Source organism: Arachis ipaensis, chromosome B6 (genome assembly GCF_059453495.1).
Source record: "Arachis ipaensis isolate K30076 ecotype BB chromosome B6, ASM5945349v1, whole genome shotgun sequence".
In the NCBI taxonomy this organism is placed as follows: Eukaryota; Viridiplantae; Streptophyta; class Magnoliopsida; order Fabales; family Fabaceae; genus Arachis; species Arachis ipaensis.
This window is the reverse complement of record NC_142441.1, coordinates 110,567,276-110,585,629: the sequence shown is the minus strand read 5'-3', so window position 1 is coordinate 110,585,629 and position 18,354 is coordinate 110,567,276. Positions and strand designations below refer to the sequence as shown.

Below are 18,354 nucleotides of genomic sequence, written 5' to 3'. Positions count from 1 at the left end.
CTTTTTCTTTCTATTTTTTTTTTCGCCTTTTTTTTTTTTTTGCAAGCTTTGCTCTTTGCTGCTTTTTCTTGCTTCAAGAATCATTTTTATGATTTTTCAGATTATCAAATAACATGTCTCCTAGTCATCATTCTTTCAAGAGCCAACATATTTAACATTCTTAAACAACAACTTCAAAAGACATATGCACTGTTCAAGCATACATTCAGAAAACAAGAAGCATTATCACCACATCAATATAATTAAACTAAGTTCAAGGATAAATTCAAAACTCATGTACTTCTTGTTCTTTTGAATTAAAACAGTTTTTATTTTAAGAGAGGTGATGGATTCATAGGACATTCATAACTTTAAGACAGAATTACTAACTACTAATGATCATGTAATGAAGACACAAACATAGATAAGCACATAACATAGAAAATGAAAAACAGAGAAAGTAAGAACAAGGAATGAGTCCACCTTAGTGATGTCCTTGAGCTCTTCTATGTCTCTTCCTTGCCTTGGCTGCTCCTCCTTCATTGCTTTTAGATCTTCTCTGATTTCATGAAGGATGATGGAGTGCTCTTGATGTTCCACCCTTAGTTGCTTCCAATAATTGTGTGGAAGAAAATGTATCCCTTGAGGTATCTCAGGGATCTCTTGATTTGCAGTCAAATGTTCTACCACTGAGCTATAGACCCTTGATGGAAGCTTTTGTCTTCCCTTTCCTCTTTCTAGAGGTTTTCTCTGGCCTTAGGTGCCATCAATGGTTATGGAAAAAACAAAAAAGCTGTGCTTTTACCACACCAAACTTAGAATGTTGCTCGCCCTCGAGCAAAAGAAGAAAGAATAGAAGAATAAGAAGAAGATATGGAGGAGATGGATGGGAGTGTGTATTCGGCCATATGAGTGGGATTGGGTGGGAGAGAGATGTTGAATTTTTGAAGGTATTGGGTGTATGGAGGTGAGTGGTAAATGGAAAAAAAAAGAAGGGATGATCATGAATGGAAAGAGAGATGATGAGGTAGGTGGGGATCCTGTGGGGTCCACAGATCCTGAGGTGTCAAGGCATTTACATCCCTGCACCAATTTAGGCATGTAAAATGCCCTTGCACACAACTCTGGGCGTTCAGCGCCAGGTTGGTGCCCATTTTGGGCGTTCAACGCCCCTTTGCTGCCATTTCTGGCATTGAACGCCAGAACCATGCTTGTTCTGGGCGTTCAGCGCCAGGATGCTCCCATTCTGGGCGTTCAGCGCCAGAACTATGCTCTGTTCTGGCGTTTGAATGCCAGACAGATGCTCCTCCAGGGTGTGATTTTTCTTCTGCTGTTTTTGATTTCGTTTTCAATTTTTATATTTATTTTGTGACTTCACATGATCATGAACCTACAAAGACATATAACTAAGGAAAATATAGTTAGATAAATAAAAATTGGGTTGCCTCCCAACAAGCGCTTCTTTAATGTCAATAGCTTGACAGTGGGCTCTCATGGAGCCTCACAGATGTGCAGAGCTTTGTTGAGACTCTCCAACACCAAACTTAGAGTTTGGATATGGGAGTTCAACACCAAACTTAGAGTTTGGTTGTGGCCTCCCAACACCAAACTTAGAGTTTGACTGTGGGGGCTCTGGTTGACTCTACTTTGAGAGAAGCTTTTTCTGCTTCCTCTCCATGGTTGCAGAGGGAGATCCTTGAGTTTTGAATACAAGGGAGTTCTCATTCCATTGAAGGACTATTTCACCTCTGTCAACATCAATCACAGCTCTTGCTGTGGCCAGGAAAGGTCTTCCTAGGATGATGGATTCATCCTCTTCCTTTCCAGTATCCAGGACTATGAAATCAGTAGGTATGTAAAGGCTCTCAACCTTTACCAATACATCTTCTACTTGTCCATAAGCCTGTCTTCTTGAGCTGTCTGCCATCTCTAGTGAGATTTTAGCAGCTTGCACCCCATAGATTCCCAGTTTCTCTATTACAGAGAGGGGCATGAGGTTTATACCTGAACCAAGGTCACACAGAGCCTTAAAGATCATGGTGCCTATGGTACATGGTATTATGAACTTTCCAGGATCCTGTCTCTTCTGAGGTAATGTCAGTTGATCCAGATCACTCAGTTCATTGATGAACAAGGGAGGTTCAACTTCCCAAGTATCAATGCCAAACAATTTGGCATTCAGCTTCATGATTGCACCAAGAAACTTGGCAGTTTGCTCTTCAGTGACATCCTCATTCTCTTCAGAAGAGGAATACTCATCAGAGCTCATGAAGGGCATAAGGAGGTTCAATGGAATCTCTATGGTCTCTAGATGAGCCTCAGAGTCCTTTGGTTCCTCAGAGGGAAGCTCCTTATTGATCACTGGACGTCCTTGGAGGTATTCCTCCTTGGGATTCACGTCCTCTCCTCTCCTCAGAGGTTCGGCCATGGCGCTTATGTCAATGGCCTTGCACTCTCCTTTTGGGTTCTCTTTTGTATTGCTTGGGAGAGTACTAGGAGGGATTTCAGTGATCCTTTTACTCAGCTGGCCCACTTGTGCTTCCAGATTTCTAATGGAAGACCTTGTTTCATTCATGAAACTTACAGTGGCCTTAGACAGATCAGAGACTAGATTTGCTAAATTAGAAGCATTTTGTTCAGAGTTCTCTGTCTGTTGCTGAGTTGCTGATGGAAAAGGCTTGCTATTGCTAAACTTGTTTCTTCCACCATTATTAAAGCCTTGTTGAGGCTTTTGATCCTTCCATGAGAAATTTGGATGATTTCTCCATGTTGAGTTATAGGTGTTTCCATAAGGTTCACCTAAGTAATGTACCTCTGCTGTTGCAGGGTTCTCAGGATCATAGGCTTCTTCTTCAGAAGATGCCTCTTGAGTACTGTTGGATGCAGCTTGCATTCCATGCAGACTCTGAGAGATCATATTGACTTGCTGAGTCAATATTTTGTTCTGAGCCAATATGGCATTCAGAGTATCAACCTCAAGAACTCCCTTCTTCATAGGCGTCCCATTATTCACAGGATTCCTTTCAGAAGTGTACATGAACTGGTTATTAGCAACCATGTCAATGAGTTCTTGAGCTTCTGCAGGCGTTTTCTTTAGGTGAATGGATCCACCTGCAGAAGTGTCCAGTGACATCTTTGATAGCTCAGATAAACCATTATAGAATATATCCAGGATGGTCCATTCTGAAAGCATGTCAGAAGGACACTTTTTGGTCAACTGTTTGTATCTTTCCCAAGCTTCATAGAGAGATTCACCTTCTTTCTGTCTGAAGGTTTGAACATCAGCTCTAAGCTTGCTCAGCTTTTGAGGAGGAAAGTACTTGGCTAAGAAAGCCGTGACCAGCTTATCCCAAGAGTTCAGGCTGTCTTTGGGTTGAGAATCCAACCATAATCTAGCTCTGTCTCTTACAGCAAAAGGGAAAAGCATGAGCCTGTAGACTTCAGGATCTACTCCATTAGTCTTAACAGTATCACATATCTGCAAGAATTCAGTTAAGAACTGAAAAGGATCTTCGGATGGAAGTCCATGAAACTTGTAGTTCTGCTGCATTAGAGAAACTAATTGAGGTTTCAGCTCAAAGTTGTTTGCTCCAATGGCAGGAATGGAGATGCTTCTTCCATGTAAATTGGAATTAGGTGCAGTAAAGTCACCAAGCATCTTCCTTACATTATCATTATTTTCGGCTGCCATCTCCTCTGCCTGTTCGAAAATTTCTGAAAGGTTATCTCTGGATTGTTGTATTTTAGCTTCTCTTAATTTTCTCTTCAGAGTCCTTTCAGGTTCTGGATCTGCTTCCACAAGAATGTTCTTATCCTTGCTCCTGCTCATATGACAAAGAAGAAGGCACAGAAAAATAATAATAATAATAATAGAGATCCTTTATACCACAGTATAGGGATCCCTTTGTGAGTGGAAGAAAAGGGGGAGACAAAGAATGTAATATAAAGGAAGAAACACAACTGTGAGAATGGAAGAGATGTGAGATGAGATGTTAGGATATGAACGAATAAATAGAATAGGATGGGGGAGGTATAATTTTTGAAAATTATTTTGAAAAGGAGTTAGTGATTTTTGAAAAATGGTTTTTGAAAAAATGTTAGAAATTTTCGAAAAATTTTTAAAATTTAAAAATAAAAATAATTAGTTAATAAAAAAGAAATTTTTGAAAAAGAGGGGAGATATTTTCGAAAATTAGAGAGAGAGAGAGAGTTAGTTAGGTAGTTTTGAAAAAGTTAAGAAACAAACAAAAAGTTAGTTAGTTAGTTGAAACAAATTTTGAAAAGATAAGAAGTTAGGAAGTTAGAAAAGATATTTTGAAAAGATATTTTTGAAAAAGATAAGATAAGAAGATATTTTTGAAAAGATATGATAGAAATTAGTTTTTGAAAAAGATTTGATTTTTAAAATCACAATTAATGACTTGATTCATAAGAAATCACAAGATATGATTCTAGAACTTAAAATTTGAATCTTTCTTAACAAGCAAGTAACAAACTTCAAATTTTTGAATCAAAACATTAGTTGATTAGTTATTTTCGAAAATTTTATATAAAAATAAAAAAAAGATTTTTGAAAAATATTTTTGCAATTTTCGAAAATAACTAAGAATTTTGAAAAAGATTTGATTTTTGAAAAAGATTTTGAAAAAGATAAGATTTTCAAATTGAAAATTTGATTTGACTCATGAGAAACAATTTGATTTTTAAAAATTTTTGAAAAAGTCAACTCGATTTTCGAATTTGATGAGAGAAAAGGGGAAAGATATTTTTTTGATTTTTGAAATTTTTATGAAAACATGAAAATTATGCAATGCATGAAATTTTTTAGATCAAAACAATGAATGCATGCAAGAATGCTATGAATGTCAAGATGAACACCAAGAACACTATGAAGATCATGATGAACATCAAAAACATATTTTTGAAAAATTTTTAATGCAAAGAAAACATGCAAGACACCAAACTTAGAATTCTTTAATGCTTACGCACTAAGAATTCAAGAATGCATATGAAAAACAACATACAACACAAAACAAAAAATCATCAAGATCAAACAAGAGGACTTACCAAGAACAACTTGAAGATCATGAAGAACACTATGAATGCATGAAATTTTCGAAAAATGCAAGATACATATGCAATTGACACCAAACTTATAACATGACTCAAGACTCAAACAAGAAACACAAAAATATTTTTTTGATTTTTATGATTTTCTAATTTTTTTTTTATTTTTATTTTATATTTTTTGAAAAATTATTTAGAAAAAGGAAAAATAAGGATTCCAAAATTTTTAATATGAATTCCAAGAATCTTACCATGTTAGTCTAAAGCTTCAGTCCAGGAATTAGATATGGCTCACTAGCCAGCCAAGCTTTCAATGAAAGCTTCAGTCCAAAACACTAGACATGGCCAATGGCCAGCCAAGCTTCAGCAAACATATGAATGTAATTCATTCAATTTTAATCCAAAACCTCAGTCCAAAAGAATTTAGACATGGCTTTACAGCCAGCCAGGCTTTAGCATGCTTCATGAAACACTAGAATTCATTCTTAAAAATTTTGAATAAAAATTTTTTCGAAAACAAAGGAGAAAATTTTGAAATATTTTTGAAAAATTTGTGAATAGAAAACAAAAAGAAAATTACCTAATCTGAGCAACAAGATGAGCCGTCAGTTGTCCAAACTCAAACAATCCCCGGCAACAGCGCCAAAAACTTGGTGCACGAAATTGTGATCTCCAGGCTCGAACAAATCCTGGTAATGGCTCCAAAGCTTGGTGCTCTGATCTTAATTCATAATTGTCACAACTTCGATACAACTAACCAGCAAGTGCACTGGGTCGTCCAAGTAATACCTTACGTGAGTAAGGGTCGAATCCCACGGAGATTGTTGGTATGAAGCAAGCTATGGTCACCTTGTAAATCTCAGTCAGGTAGATATAAAGTGATAATGGTGTTTTCGAATATTATATAGTAAAATAGGGATAGAGATACTTATGTAATTCATTGGTAGGAATTTTAGATAAGCGAATGGAGATGCTTTTTGTTCCTCTGAACCTCTGCTTTCCTACTATCTTCATCCAATCTGTCTTACTCCTTTCCATGGCTGGCTGTATGCAAGGACATCACCGTTGTCAGTGGCTACATCCCCTCCTCTCAGTGAATAATATGCTCACGCACCCTGTCACGGCACGGCTATTCATCTGTCGGTTCCCGATCATGCTGGAATAGGATTCACCCTCCTTTTGCGTCTGTCACTAACGCCCAGCACTCGCGAGTTTGAAGCTCGTCACAGTCATTCAATCATTGAATCCTACTCAGAATACCACAGACAAGGTTTAGACCTTCCGGATTCTCTTGAATGCCGCCATCATTCTAGCTTACGCCACGAAGATTCCGGTTAGGAGATCTAAGAGATACTCATTCTAGCTTAATTCATGTAGAACAGAAGTGTTTGTCAGGCACGCGTTCATAAGGGAGAAGGATGATGAGCGTCACACATAATCATCACCTTCATCACGTTCTTGGGTGCGAATGGATATCTTAGAAGAGAAATAAGAAGAATTGAATAGAAAACAGTAGTACTTGCATTAATCTTTGAGGAACAGCAGAGCTCCACACCTTAATCTATGGAGTGTAGAAACTCTACCATTAAAAATATATAAGTGAAGGTCCAGGCATGGCCGAGATGGCCAGCCCTTCTGATCTAAGAACCAGACGTCCAAAGATGCCTAATACAATAGTAAGAGGTCCTATTTATAATAAACTAGCTACTAGGGTTTACATGAGTAAGTATTTGATGTATAAATCCACTTCCGGGGCCCACTTGGTGTGTGTTTGGGCTGAGCTTACGTGTTGCACGTGCAGAGGCCATTTGTGGAGTTGAACGCCAGTTTTTGTGCCAGTTTGGGCGTTCAACTCTGGTTTTGGATCCTTTTCTAGCGCTGGACGCCAGATTTGGGTAGAAAGCTGGCGTTGAACGCCAGTTTACGTTGTCAATTCTTGGCCAAAGTATGGACTATTATATATTGCTGGAAAGCCCTGGATGTCTACTTTCCAACTCAATTGGAAGCGCGCCATTTCGAGTTCTGTAGCTCCAGAAAATCCACTTTGAGTGCAGGGAGGTCAGAATCCAACAGCATCAGCAGTCCTTTTTCAACCTCTGAATCTGATTTCTGCTCAAGTCCCTCAATTTCCGCCAGAAAATACCTGAAATTACAAAAAAATACACAAACTCATAGTAAAGTCCAGAAATGTGAATTTAACACAAAATCTATTAAAAACATCCCTAAAAGTAACTAGATCCTACTAAAAACATACTAAAAACAATGTCAAAAAGCGTATAAATTATCCGCTCATCAATGATCTTGTGGAGTCACAAAATAAACAAAAAAATCAAAAACGGAATCAAAAACAGCAGAAGAAAAATCACACCCTGGAGGAGCATCTGTCTGGCGTTCAAACGCCAGAACAGAGCATAGTTCTGGCGCTGAACGCCCAGAATGGGAGCATCCTGGCGCTGAACGCCCAGAACAAGCATGGTTCTGGCATTCAACGCCAGAAATGGCAGCAAATGGGCGTTGAACGCCCAAAATGGGCACCAACCTGGCGCTGAACGCCAGAGTTGTGTGCAAGGGCATTTTGCATGCCTAAATTGGTGCAGGGATGTAAATGCCTTGACACCTCAGGATCTGTGGACCCCACAGTATCCCCACCTACCTCATCATCTCTCTTCCCATTCATGATCATCCCTTCTACTTTCCATTTACCACTCACATCCATACACCCACTACCTTCAAAATTCAACATCTCTCTCTCTCTCCCACCCAATCCCACCCATATGGCCGAATACACCCTCCCATCCATCTCCTCCATATCTTCTTTTTATTCTTCTATTCTTTCTTCTTTTGCTCGGGGGCGAGCAACATTCTAAGTTTGGTGTGGTAAAAGCATAGCTTTTTTGTTTTTTCCATAACCATTGATGGCACCTAAGGCCAGAGAAACCTCTAGAAAGAGGAAAGGGAAGACAAAAGCTTCCATCAAGGGTCTATAGCTCAGTGGTAGAACATTTGACTGCAAATCAAGAGATCCCTGAGATACCTCAAGGGATACATTTTCTTCCACACAATTATTGGAAGCAACTAAGGGTGGAACATCAAGAGCACTCCATCATCCTTCATGAAATAAGAGAAGATCAAAAAGCAATGAGGGAGGAGCAACAAAGACAAGGAAGAGACATAGAAGAGCTCAAGGACATCACTAAGGTGGATTCATTCCTTGTTCTTATTTTCTCTGTTTTTCGTTTCCTATGATATGTGCTTATCTATGTTTGTGCCTTCATTACATGATCATTAGTAGTTAGTAACTTTGTCTTAAAGATATGAATGTCCTATGAATCCATCACCTCTCTTAAATGAAAAATGTTTTAATTCAAAAGAACAAGAAGTACATGAGTTTCGAATTTATCCTTGAACTTAGCTTAATTATATTGATGTGGTGATAATGCTTCTTGTTTTCTGAATGTATGCTTGAACAGTGCATATGTCTTTTGAAGTTGTTGTTTAAGAATGTTAAATATGTTGGCTCTTGAAAGAATGATGACTAGGAGACATGTTATTTGATAATCTGAAAACTCATAAAAATGATTCTTGAAGCAAGAAAAAGCAGCAAAGAACAAAGCTTGCAGAAAAAAAAAAAAGGGGGCGAAAAAAAAAATAGAAAGAAAAAGAAAAAGCAAGCAGAAAAAGCCAATAACCCTTAAAACCAAAAGGCAAGGGCAAAATAAAAAGGATCCCAAGGCTTTGAGCATCAGTGGATAGGAGGGCCTAAAGGAATAAAATCCCGGTCTAAGCGGCTAAACCAAGCTGTCCCTAACCATGTGCTTGTGGCGTGTAGGTGTCAAGTGAAAACTTGAGACTGAGCGGTTAAAGTCAAGGTCCAAAGCAAAAAAAGAGTGTTCTTAAGAACCCTGGACACCTCTAATTGGGGACTCTAGCAAAGCTGAGTCACAATCTGAAAAGGTTCACCCAATTATGTGTCTGTGGCATTTATGTATCCGGTGGTAATACTGGAAAACAAAATGCTTAGGGCCACGGCCAAGACTCATAAAGAAGCTGTGTTCAAGAATCATCATACTGAACTAGGAGAGTCAATAACACTATTCGAAATCTGAAGTTCCTATAGATGCCAATCATTCTAAACTTCAATGGATAAAGTGAGATGCCAAAACTATTTAAGAGGCAAAAAGCTATAAGTCCCGCTCATATGATTGAAACTATGTTTCATTGATAGTTTGGAATTTATAGTATATTCTCTTCTTTTTATCCTATTTGCTTTTCAGCTGCTTGGGGACAAGCAACAATTTAAGTTTGGTGTTGTGATGAGCGGATAATTTATACGCTTTTTGACACTGTTTTTAGTATGTTTTTAGTAGGATCTAGTTACTTTTAGGGATGTTTTCATTAGTTTTTATGTTAAATTCACATTTCTGGACTTTACTATGAGTTTGTGTGTTTTTCTGTGATTTCAGGTATTTTCTGGCTGAAATTGAGGGACTTGAGCAAAAATCAGATTCAGAGGTTGAAAAAGGACTGCTGATGCTGTTGGATTCTGACCTCCCTGCACTCAAAGTGGATTTTCTGGAGCTACAGAACTCAAAATGGCGCGCTTCCAATTGCGTTGGGAAGTAGACATCCAGGGCTTTCCAGCAATATATAATAGTTCATACTTTGGCCAAGAATTGATGACGTAAACTGGCGTTCAATGCCAGCCTTCTGCCCAAATCTGGCGTCCAGCGCCAGAAAAGGATCCAAAACCAGAGTTGAACGCCCAAACTGGCACAGAAACTGGCGTTCAACTCCACAAATGGCCTCTGCACGTGCAACACTCAGGCTCAGCCCAAACACACACCAAGTGGGCCCAGGAAGTGGATTTATGCATCAATTACTTACTCATGTAAACCCTAGTAGCTAGTTTATTATAAATAGGACCTTTTACTAGTCTTTTGGACCATCTTTGGATCTTTGGATTACCTTATGATCCTTTGATCACGTTTTAGGGGGCTGGCCATCTCGGCCATGCCTGGACCTTCACTTATGTATTTTTAACGGTAGAGTTTCTACACTCCATAGATTAAGGTGTGGAGCTCTGCTGTTCCTCAAAGATTAATGCAAAGTACTACTGTTTTCTATTTAATTCTTCTTATTTCACTTCTAAGATATCCATTCGCACCTAAAAACGTGATGAAGGTGATGATTATGTGTGACGCTCATCATCCTTCTCCCTTATGAACGCGTGCCTGACAAACACTTCCGTTCTACATGAAATAAGCTAGAATGAGTATCTCTTAGATCTCTTAACCGGAATCTTCGTGGCGTAAGCTAAAATGATGGCGGCATTCAAGAGAATCCGGAAGGTCTAAACCATGTCTGTGGTATTCTGAGTAGGATTCAATGATTGAATGACTGTGACGAGCTTCAAACTCGCGAATGCTGGGCGTTAGTGACAGACGCAAAAGGAGGGTGAATCCTATTCCAGCATGATCGAGAACCGACAGATGAATAGCCGTGCCGTGACAGGGTGCGTGAGCATATTATTCACTGAGAGGAGGGGATGTAGCCACTGACAACGGTGATGCCCTTGCATAAAGCCAGCCATGGAAAGGAGTAAGACTGATTGGATGAAGATAGCAGGAAAGCAGAGGTTCAGAGGAACGAAAAGCATCTCCATTCGCTTATCTGAATTTCCTACCAATGATTTACATAAGTATCTCTATCCCTATTTTATTATATACTATTCGAAAACACCATTATCAATTTATATCTGCCTGACTGAGATTTACAAGGTGACCATAGCTTGCTTCATACCAACAATCTCCGTGGGATTCGACCCTTACTCACGTAAGGTATTACTTGGACGACCCAGTGCACTTGCTGGTTAGTTGTATCGAAGTTGTGACAATTATGAATTAAGATCAGAGCACCAAGCTTTGGAGCCATTACCAGGATTTGTTCGAGCCTGGAGATCACAATTTCGTGCACCAATGGCTAATCATCTGGAGGTTCTCGATCATACTGGAATAGGATTCACCATCCTTTCGCGTCTGTCACTACGCCCAGCACTCGCGAGTTTGAAGCTCATCATAGCCATCCCTTCCCGGATCCTACTCGAAATACCATAGACAAGGTTTAGACTTTCCGGATCTCAAGAATGGCCATCCATGGGTTCTAACTTATACCACGAAGATTCTGATTAAGAAATCCAAGAGATACCCATTCAATCGAAGGTAGAACGAAAGTGGTTGTCAGGCACACGTTCATAGGGAATGATGATGAGTGTCACGATCATCACATTCATGTTGAGGTGCGAATGAATATCTTAGAAGCGGAATAAGTTGAATTGAATAGAAAAACAGAAGTACTTTGTATTAATTCGTGAGGAACAGCAGGGCTCCACACCTTAATCTATGGTGTGTAGAAACTCTACCATTGAAAATACATAAGTGATGAGGTTCCGAAATGGCCGAATGGCCAGCCCCCAAACGTGATCTAAAGATGAAACTAAAGATGTAAATACAATAGTAAAAAGTCCTATTTATACTAAACTAGTTACTAGGGTTTACAGAAATAAGTAAATGATGCAGAAATCCACTTCCGGGGCCCACTTGGTGTGTGCTTGGGCTAAGCTTGAACTCCACTTTGCAACTTATTTCTGGCGCTGAACGCCAGACTGCAACATGGAACTGGCGTTCAACGCCAGTTTGCATCATCTAAACTCGGGTAAAGTATGAACTATTACATATTTCTGGAAAGCTCTGGATGTCTACTTTCCAACGCAATTAGAAGCGCGCCATTTGGAGTTTTGTAGCTCCAGAAAATCCACTTTGAGTGCAGGGAGGTCAGAATCCAACAGCATCTGCAGTCCTTCTTCAACCTCTGAATCTGATTTTTGCTCAAGTCCCTCAATTTCAGCCAGAAAATACCTGAAATCATAGAAAAACATACAAACTCATAGTAAAGTCCAGAAATGTGAATTTTAATTAAAAACTAATAAAAATATACTAAAAACTAACTAAATCATACTGAAAACTATGTAAAAACAATGCCAAAAAGCGTATAAATTATCCGCTCATCACAACACCAAACATAAATTGTTGCTTGTCCCCAAGCAACTGAAAATCAAATAGGATAAAAAGAAGAGAATATACTATAGATTCCAGAATATCAATGAAACTTAGTTCCAATCAGATGAGCGGGACTTATAGCTTTTTGCCTCTTGAATAGTTTTGGCACCTCACTTTATCCATTGAAGTTCAGAATGATTGGCATCTATAGGAACTCAGAGTTCAGATAGTGTTATTGATTCTCCTAGTTCAGTATATTGATTCTTGAACACAGCTACTTTATGAATCTTGGCCGTGGCCCTAAGCACTTTGTTTTCCAGTATTACCATCGGATACATAAATGCCACAAACACATAACTGGGTGAACCTTTTCAGATTGTGACTCAGCTTTGCTAAAGTCCCCAATTAGAGGTGTCCAGGGTTCTTAAGCACACTCTTTTTTTTTTTTTGCTTTGGACCTTGACTTTAACCGCTCAGTCTCAAGTTTTCACTTGACACCTTCACGCCACAAGTACATGGTTAGGGACAGCTTGGTTTAGCCGCTTAAGCCAGGATTTTATTTCTTTAGGCCCTCCTATCCACTGATGCTCAAAGCCTTGGATCCTTTTTATTTACCCTTGCCTTTTAGTTTTAAGGGTTATTGGCTTTTTGCTCTTGCCTTTTGGTTTTAAGAGCTTTTGACTTTTTCTGCTTGCTTTTTCTTTTTCTTTTTTTTTTTCTGCAAGCTTTTGTATTCACTGCTTTTTCTTGCTTCAAGAATCATTTTTATAATTTTTCAGATTATCAAATAACATGTCTCCTTGTCATCATTCTTTCAAGAGCTAACATATTTAACATTCTTAAACATCAATTTCAAAAGACATATGCAATGTTCAGGCATTTATTCAAAAAACAAAAAGTATTGTCACCACATCAAAATAATTAAACTAGTTTCAAGGATGAATTCGAAACCATGTACTTCTTGTTCTTTTGTAATTAAAACATTTTTCATTCAAGAGAGGTGATGAATTCATATTCATAACTTTAAGGCATAGACACTTAAATACTAATGATCATGTAATAAGACACAAACATAGATAAACATTTAACATAGAAAACGAAAAACAGAAAATTTTAAGAACAAGAAATGAGTCCACCTTAGTGATGGTGGTGTTTTCTTCTTGAGGAACCAATGATGTCCTTGAGCTCTTCTATGTCTCTTCCTTGTCTTTGTTGCTCCTTCCTCATTGCTCTTTGATCTTCTCTAATTTCATGAAGGATGATGGAGTGCTCTTGGTGTTCCACCCTTAGTTGCTCCCAATAATTGTGTGGAGGAAAATGTATCCCCTGAGGTATCTCAGAGATCTCTTGATTTACAGTCAAATGTTCTACCACTGAGCTATAGACCCTTGAGATGAATCTCTTCATCTCCTATGACTCGGAGGTGGAAGCTTTTGTCTTCCCTTTCCTCTTTCTAGAGGTTTCTTTGGCCTTAGGTGCCATCAATGGTTATGGAAAAACAAAAAAAAAAGCTATGCTTTTACTACACCAAACTTAGAATGTTGCTCGCCCTCGAGCAAAAGAAGAAAGAATAGAAGAAGAAGAAGAAGATATGGATGTGAGTGGTGAAGAGGTGATGGGGAAGAGAGATTGAGGTGATATAGGATTATGAGGAGGGAAGGTGAGTGGAGGTATGTGGGGATCCTGTGGGATCCACATATCCTGAGGTGTCAAGGATTTACATCCATGCACTAATTAAGCATGCAAAATTCCCTTGCATGCATTTCTGGCGTTTAAACGCCGAAGTGATGCTTGTTCTGGGCGTTCAACGCCCATGTGCAGCATGTTTCTAGCGTTGAACGCCAGCTTCATACTTGTTTCTGGTGTTCAGCGCCAGCTCCATGCTCTGTTCTGGCGTTGAACGCCAGCTAGATGCTCCTTACTGGCGTTTGAACGCCAGTAAGTCCTTCCTCCAGGGTGTGCTTTTTCTTCTGTTGTTTTTTATTCTGTTTTTAATTTTTGTATTTATTTTGTGACTCCACATACATGATCATGAACCTAATAAAACATGAAAGAACAATAAAAATAAAAATAAAATTAGATAAAAAAAAATTGGATTGCTTCCCAACAAGCGCTTCTTTAATCTCAATAGCTTGACAATGGGCTATCATGGAGCCACACAGGTGATCAGGTCAATTTTATAGATTCCCAACACCAAACTTAGAGTTTGGATATGGGAGTTCAACACCAAACTTAGAGTTTGGCTGAGGCCTCCCAACACCAAACTTAGAGTTTGATTGTGGGGGCTTTGGTTGACTCTGTATTGAGAGAAGCTTTTCATGCTTCCTCTCCATTATTACAGAAGGAGATCCTTGAGTTTTAAACACAGGGTTGTCCCCATTCAATTGAAGGACTGATTCTCCCCTGTTAACATCTATCACAGCTCCTACTGTGGCTAGGAAGGGTCTTCCAAGGATTATGTATTCATCCTCATCCTTCCCAGTATCTAGGATTATGAAATCAGCAGGGATGTAAAGGCCTTCAACCTTTACTAGCACGTCCTCTACTAGTCCATAAGCCATTTTCATAGATTTGTCTGCCATCTCTAATGAGAAATTGGCAGCCTGTACCTCAAGGATTCCCAGTTTTTCCATTACAGAGAGTGGCATGAGATTTATCCCTGACCCAACGTCACATAGAGCCTTCTCAAAGGTCATGGTGCCTATGGTACAAGGTATTAGGAACTTTTCAGGATCCTGTTTCTTCTGAGGTAATGTCAGTTGATCCAGATCATTCAATTCATTGATGAGCAAGGGAGGTTTATCTTCCCAAGTCTCATTGCCAAATAATTTGGCATTCAGCTTCATGATTGCACCAAGGTACTTGGCAACTTGCTCTTCAGTAACATCCTCATTCTCTTCAAAAGAAGAATACTCATCAGAGCTCATGAAGGGCATAAGGAGGTTCATTGGAATCTCTATGGTCTCTAGATGAGCCTCAGGTTCCTTTGGTTCCTCAGAGGGAAACTCCTTGTTGATCACTGGACGTCCCAGGAGGTCTTCCTCACTTGGATTCACGTCCTCTTCCTCTTTTGTGGGTTTGGCCATGATTGATATATCAATGGCCTTGCACTCTCTCTTTGGATTCTCTTCTATATTGCTTGGGAGAGTACTAGGAGGTGTTTCAGTGATTTTCTTACTCAGCTGGCCCACTTGTGCCTCCAAATTTCTTATGGAGGACCTTGTTTCACTCATGAAACTTAGAGTAGCCTTGGACAGATCAGAGACTAAGTTTGCTAAATTAGAGGTATTTTGTTCAGAGTTCTCTGTCTGTTGCTGAGAAGATGATGGAAAAGGCTTGCTATTGCTAAACCTGTTTCTTCCACCATTATTAAAGCCTTGTTGAGGCTTTTGTTGATCCTTCTATGAGAGATTTGGATGATTTCTCCATGAGGGATTATAGGTATTTCCATAAGGTTCACCCATGTAATTCACCTCTGCTATTGCAGGGTTCTCAAGATCATAAGCTTCTTCCTCAGAAGATGCCTCTTGAGTACTGTTGGATGATTCCTTCAATCCATTCAGACTCTGAGAGATCATATTGACTTGCTGAGTCAATATTTTATTCTGAGCCAATATGGCATTCAGAGTATCAATTTCAAGAACTCCCTTCTTTTGAGGCATCCCATTATTCACGGAATTTCTCTCAGAAGTATACATGAATTGATTATTTGCAACCATGTCAATAAGTTCTTGAGCTTCTACAGGCGTTTTCTTTAGGAGAATGGATCCACCTGCAGAATGGTCCAGTGACATCTTGGAGAACTCAGACAGACCATAATAGAATATATCCAGAATGGTCCATTCTGAAAGCATGTCAGGAGGACACCTTTTGGTCATCTGCTTGTATCTTTCCCAAGCTTCATAGAGGGATTCACCATCTTCTTGCTTGAAGGTCTGAACATCCACTCTAAGCTTGCTCAGCTTTTGAGGAGGAAAGAACTTAGCCAAGAAGGCCGTGACCAGCTTATCCCAAGAGTTCAGGCTATCTTTAGGTTGTGAGTCCAACCATGTTCTAGCTCTGTCTCTTATAGCAAAAGGAAAAAGCATGAGCCTGTAGACTTCAGGATCTACTCCATTAGTCTTAACAGTCTTACAGATTTGCAGGAACTCAGTTAAAAATTGGTAGGGATCTTCTGATGGAAGTCCATGGAATTTGCAGTTCTGTTGCATTAGAGAAACTAATTGAGGTTTCAGCTCAAAATTGTTTGCTCCAATGGTGGGGATTGAGATGCTTCTTCCATCAAACTTGGAAGTAGGTGTAGTATAATCACCAAGCATCCTCCTTGCATTATTATTATTTTCGGCTGCCATCTCTTCTTCCTGTTCAAAAATTTCTGTAAGGTTGTCTCTGGATAGTTGTATTTTAGCTTCTCTTAGTTTCCTTTTTAGAGTCCTTTCAGGTTCAGGGTCTGCTTCAACAAGAATGTTCTTGTCCTTGCTCCTGCTCATATGAAAAAAGAGGGAACCGAAAATAATAATAGGGATCCTTTTTACCACAGTATAGCGGTTCCCTTGTGTGAGTAGAAGAAAAGAAGAATGTAATGTAAGGAAGAGAAGAAGAAAAACTCGAACACAGAGAGGAGGATGGGGTTCGAATTTTTGGGTAGAAGAGAAGTGTTAGTAGATGAATAAATAAATAGAAGGAGATGAGAGGTGAGAGAAGTTCAAAAATTAATAAAAATAAAAATTAAATTTAAAGTTAAATTTCAAAAATTAAAGTTTGAAATTAAATTAAAAATTAAAATTTAAAACAATTAGTTAATTAAAAAGGAATTTTGAAAAAAAAGAGGGAGGATTTTCGAAATTTAAAGGTAGAAAGTTAGTTGGGCAGTTTTGAAAAAGATAAGAATCAAACAAAAAGTTAAGTGGTTAAGAGATTTTGAAAATCAAATTTTGGAAAGATAAGATTGAAATTTGAAAAAGATGTGATTGAAATAAAAAGATAAGATTGATTGAAAAAGATTTGAAAGTCAAATTTTGAAAAGATAGAAAGTTAGAAAAGAAGTTAGAAAAGATTTTAAATTTGATTTCGAAAAAGATATGATTGAAATTGAAAAAGATATGATTGAAAATTATCTTGAAAAAGGTTTGAAAAAGAAATTTAAAAATATTTGATTTTGAAAATTAAATTTGATTACTTGACTAACAAGAAACAAAAAGATTTGATTTTAAAATTTAAAGATTGAACCTTTCTTATTAGGAAAGTAACAAACTTTACATTTTTGAATCAATCACATTAATTGTTAGTAATATTTTCAAAAATACATAAGAAAAAATGAAAAAGATTTGATTTTTGAAGAAGATTTTGAAAAAGATAGGATTTTTAAATTGAAAATTTCATTTGACTCATAAGAAACAACTAAATTTTAAAAAGTTTTAAAAAAGTCAACTCAAATCTTCGAAAATTTATGAGTGAAAAAGGGAAAGATATTTTTTTATTTTTGAATTTTTAATGATGAAAGAGAAAAACACAAAATTGACTCAATGCATGAAAATTTTGGATCAAAACATGTGATGCATGCAAGAATACTATGAATGTCAAGATGAACACCAAGAACACTTTGAATGTCAAGATGAACACCAAGAACTTATTTTTGAAAAATTTTCAAGAAAAGAAAACATGCCAAACACCAAACTTAAAAAAAATTTTAATTTTTAGACACTAAGAATTCAAGAATGCATATGAAAACAAGAAAAGACACAAAACAAGAAAATATGAAGATCAAACAAGAAGACTGGCCAAGAACAACTTGAAGATTCATGAAGAATGCAATGCATGAAATTTTCGAAAATAATTTTTAGAAAATTAAAAAGATGCAATTGACACCAAACTTAAAACTTGACTTAAGACTCAAACAAGAGACACAAAAAATATTTTTGATTTTATGATTTTGTAAATTTTTTTGTATTTTTCAAGAATTAATTGGGAAAAACGAAAAAGAAGAAAATATTTTTTTGATTTTTTTTCGAAAATGAGAATAATAAAATCAAAAAGGTTAAAATTAAAATAAAGTTACCTAATCTGAGCAACAAGATGAACCGTCAGTTGTCCAAACTCGAACAATCCCCGGCAACGGCGCCAAAAACTTGGTGTGCGAAATTGTGATCTAGATGTGAAATTGTTGTTCGAAATTGATTCCCTGGCAATGGCTCCAAAAACGTGTGCACAATACCATGGTCCAAACATAACTTCACAATCTTCGCGCAACTAA

General features: G+C 37.9%; 2 non-coding genes across 2 annotated transcripts; both read left to right on the top strand.

Moving 5' to 3' along the window:
* The first annotated feature begins 3,166 nt into the window (after positions 1–3,166).
* On the top strand, positions 3,167–3,274 carry LOC148562296 (small nucleolar RNA R71). The gene has a single exon (XR_015888204.1). It is a non-coding gene; the product is annotated as a small nucleolar RNA R71 (small nucleolar RNA).
* Positions 3,275–15,949: 12,675 nt separating this feature from the next.
* Positions 15,950–16,057, top strand: LOC148562295 (small nucleolar RNA R71). Its single transcript, XR_015887172.1, has one exon. It is a non-coding gene; the product is annotated as a small nucleolar RNA R71 (small nucleolar RNA).
* Positions 16,058–18,354: the final 2,297 nt, after the last annotated feature.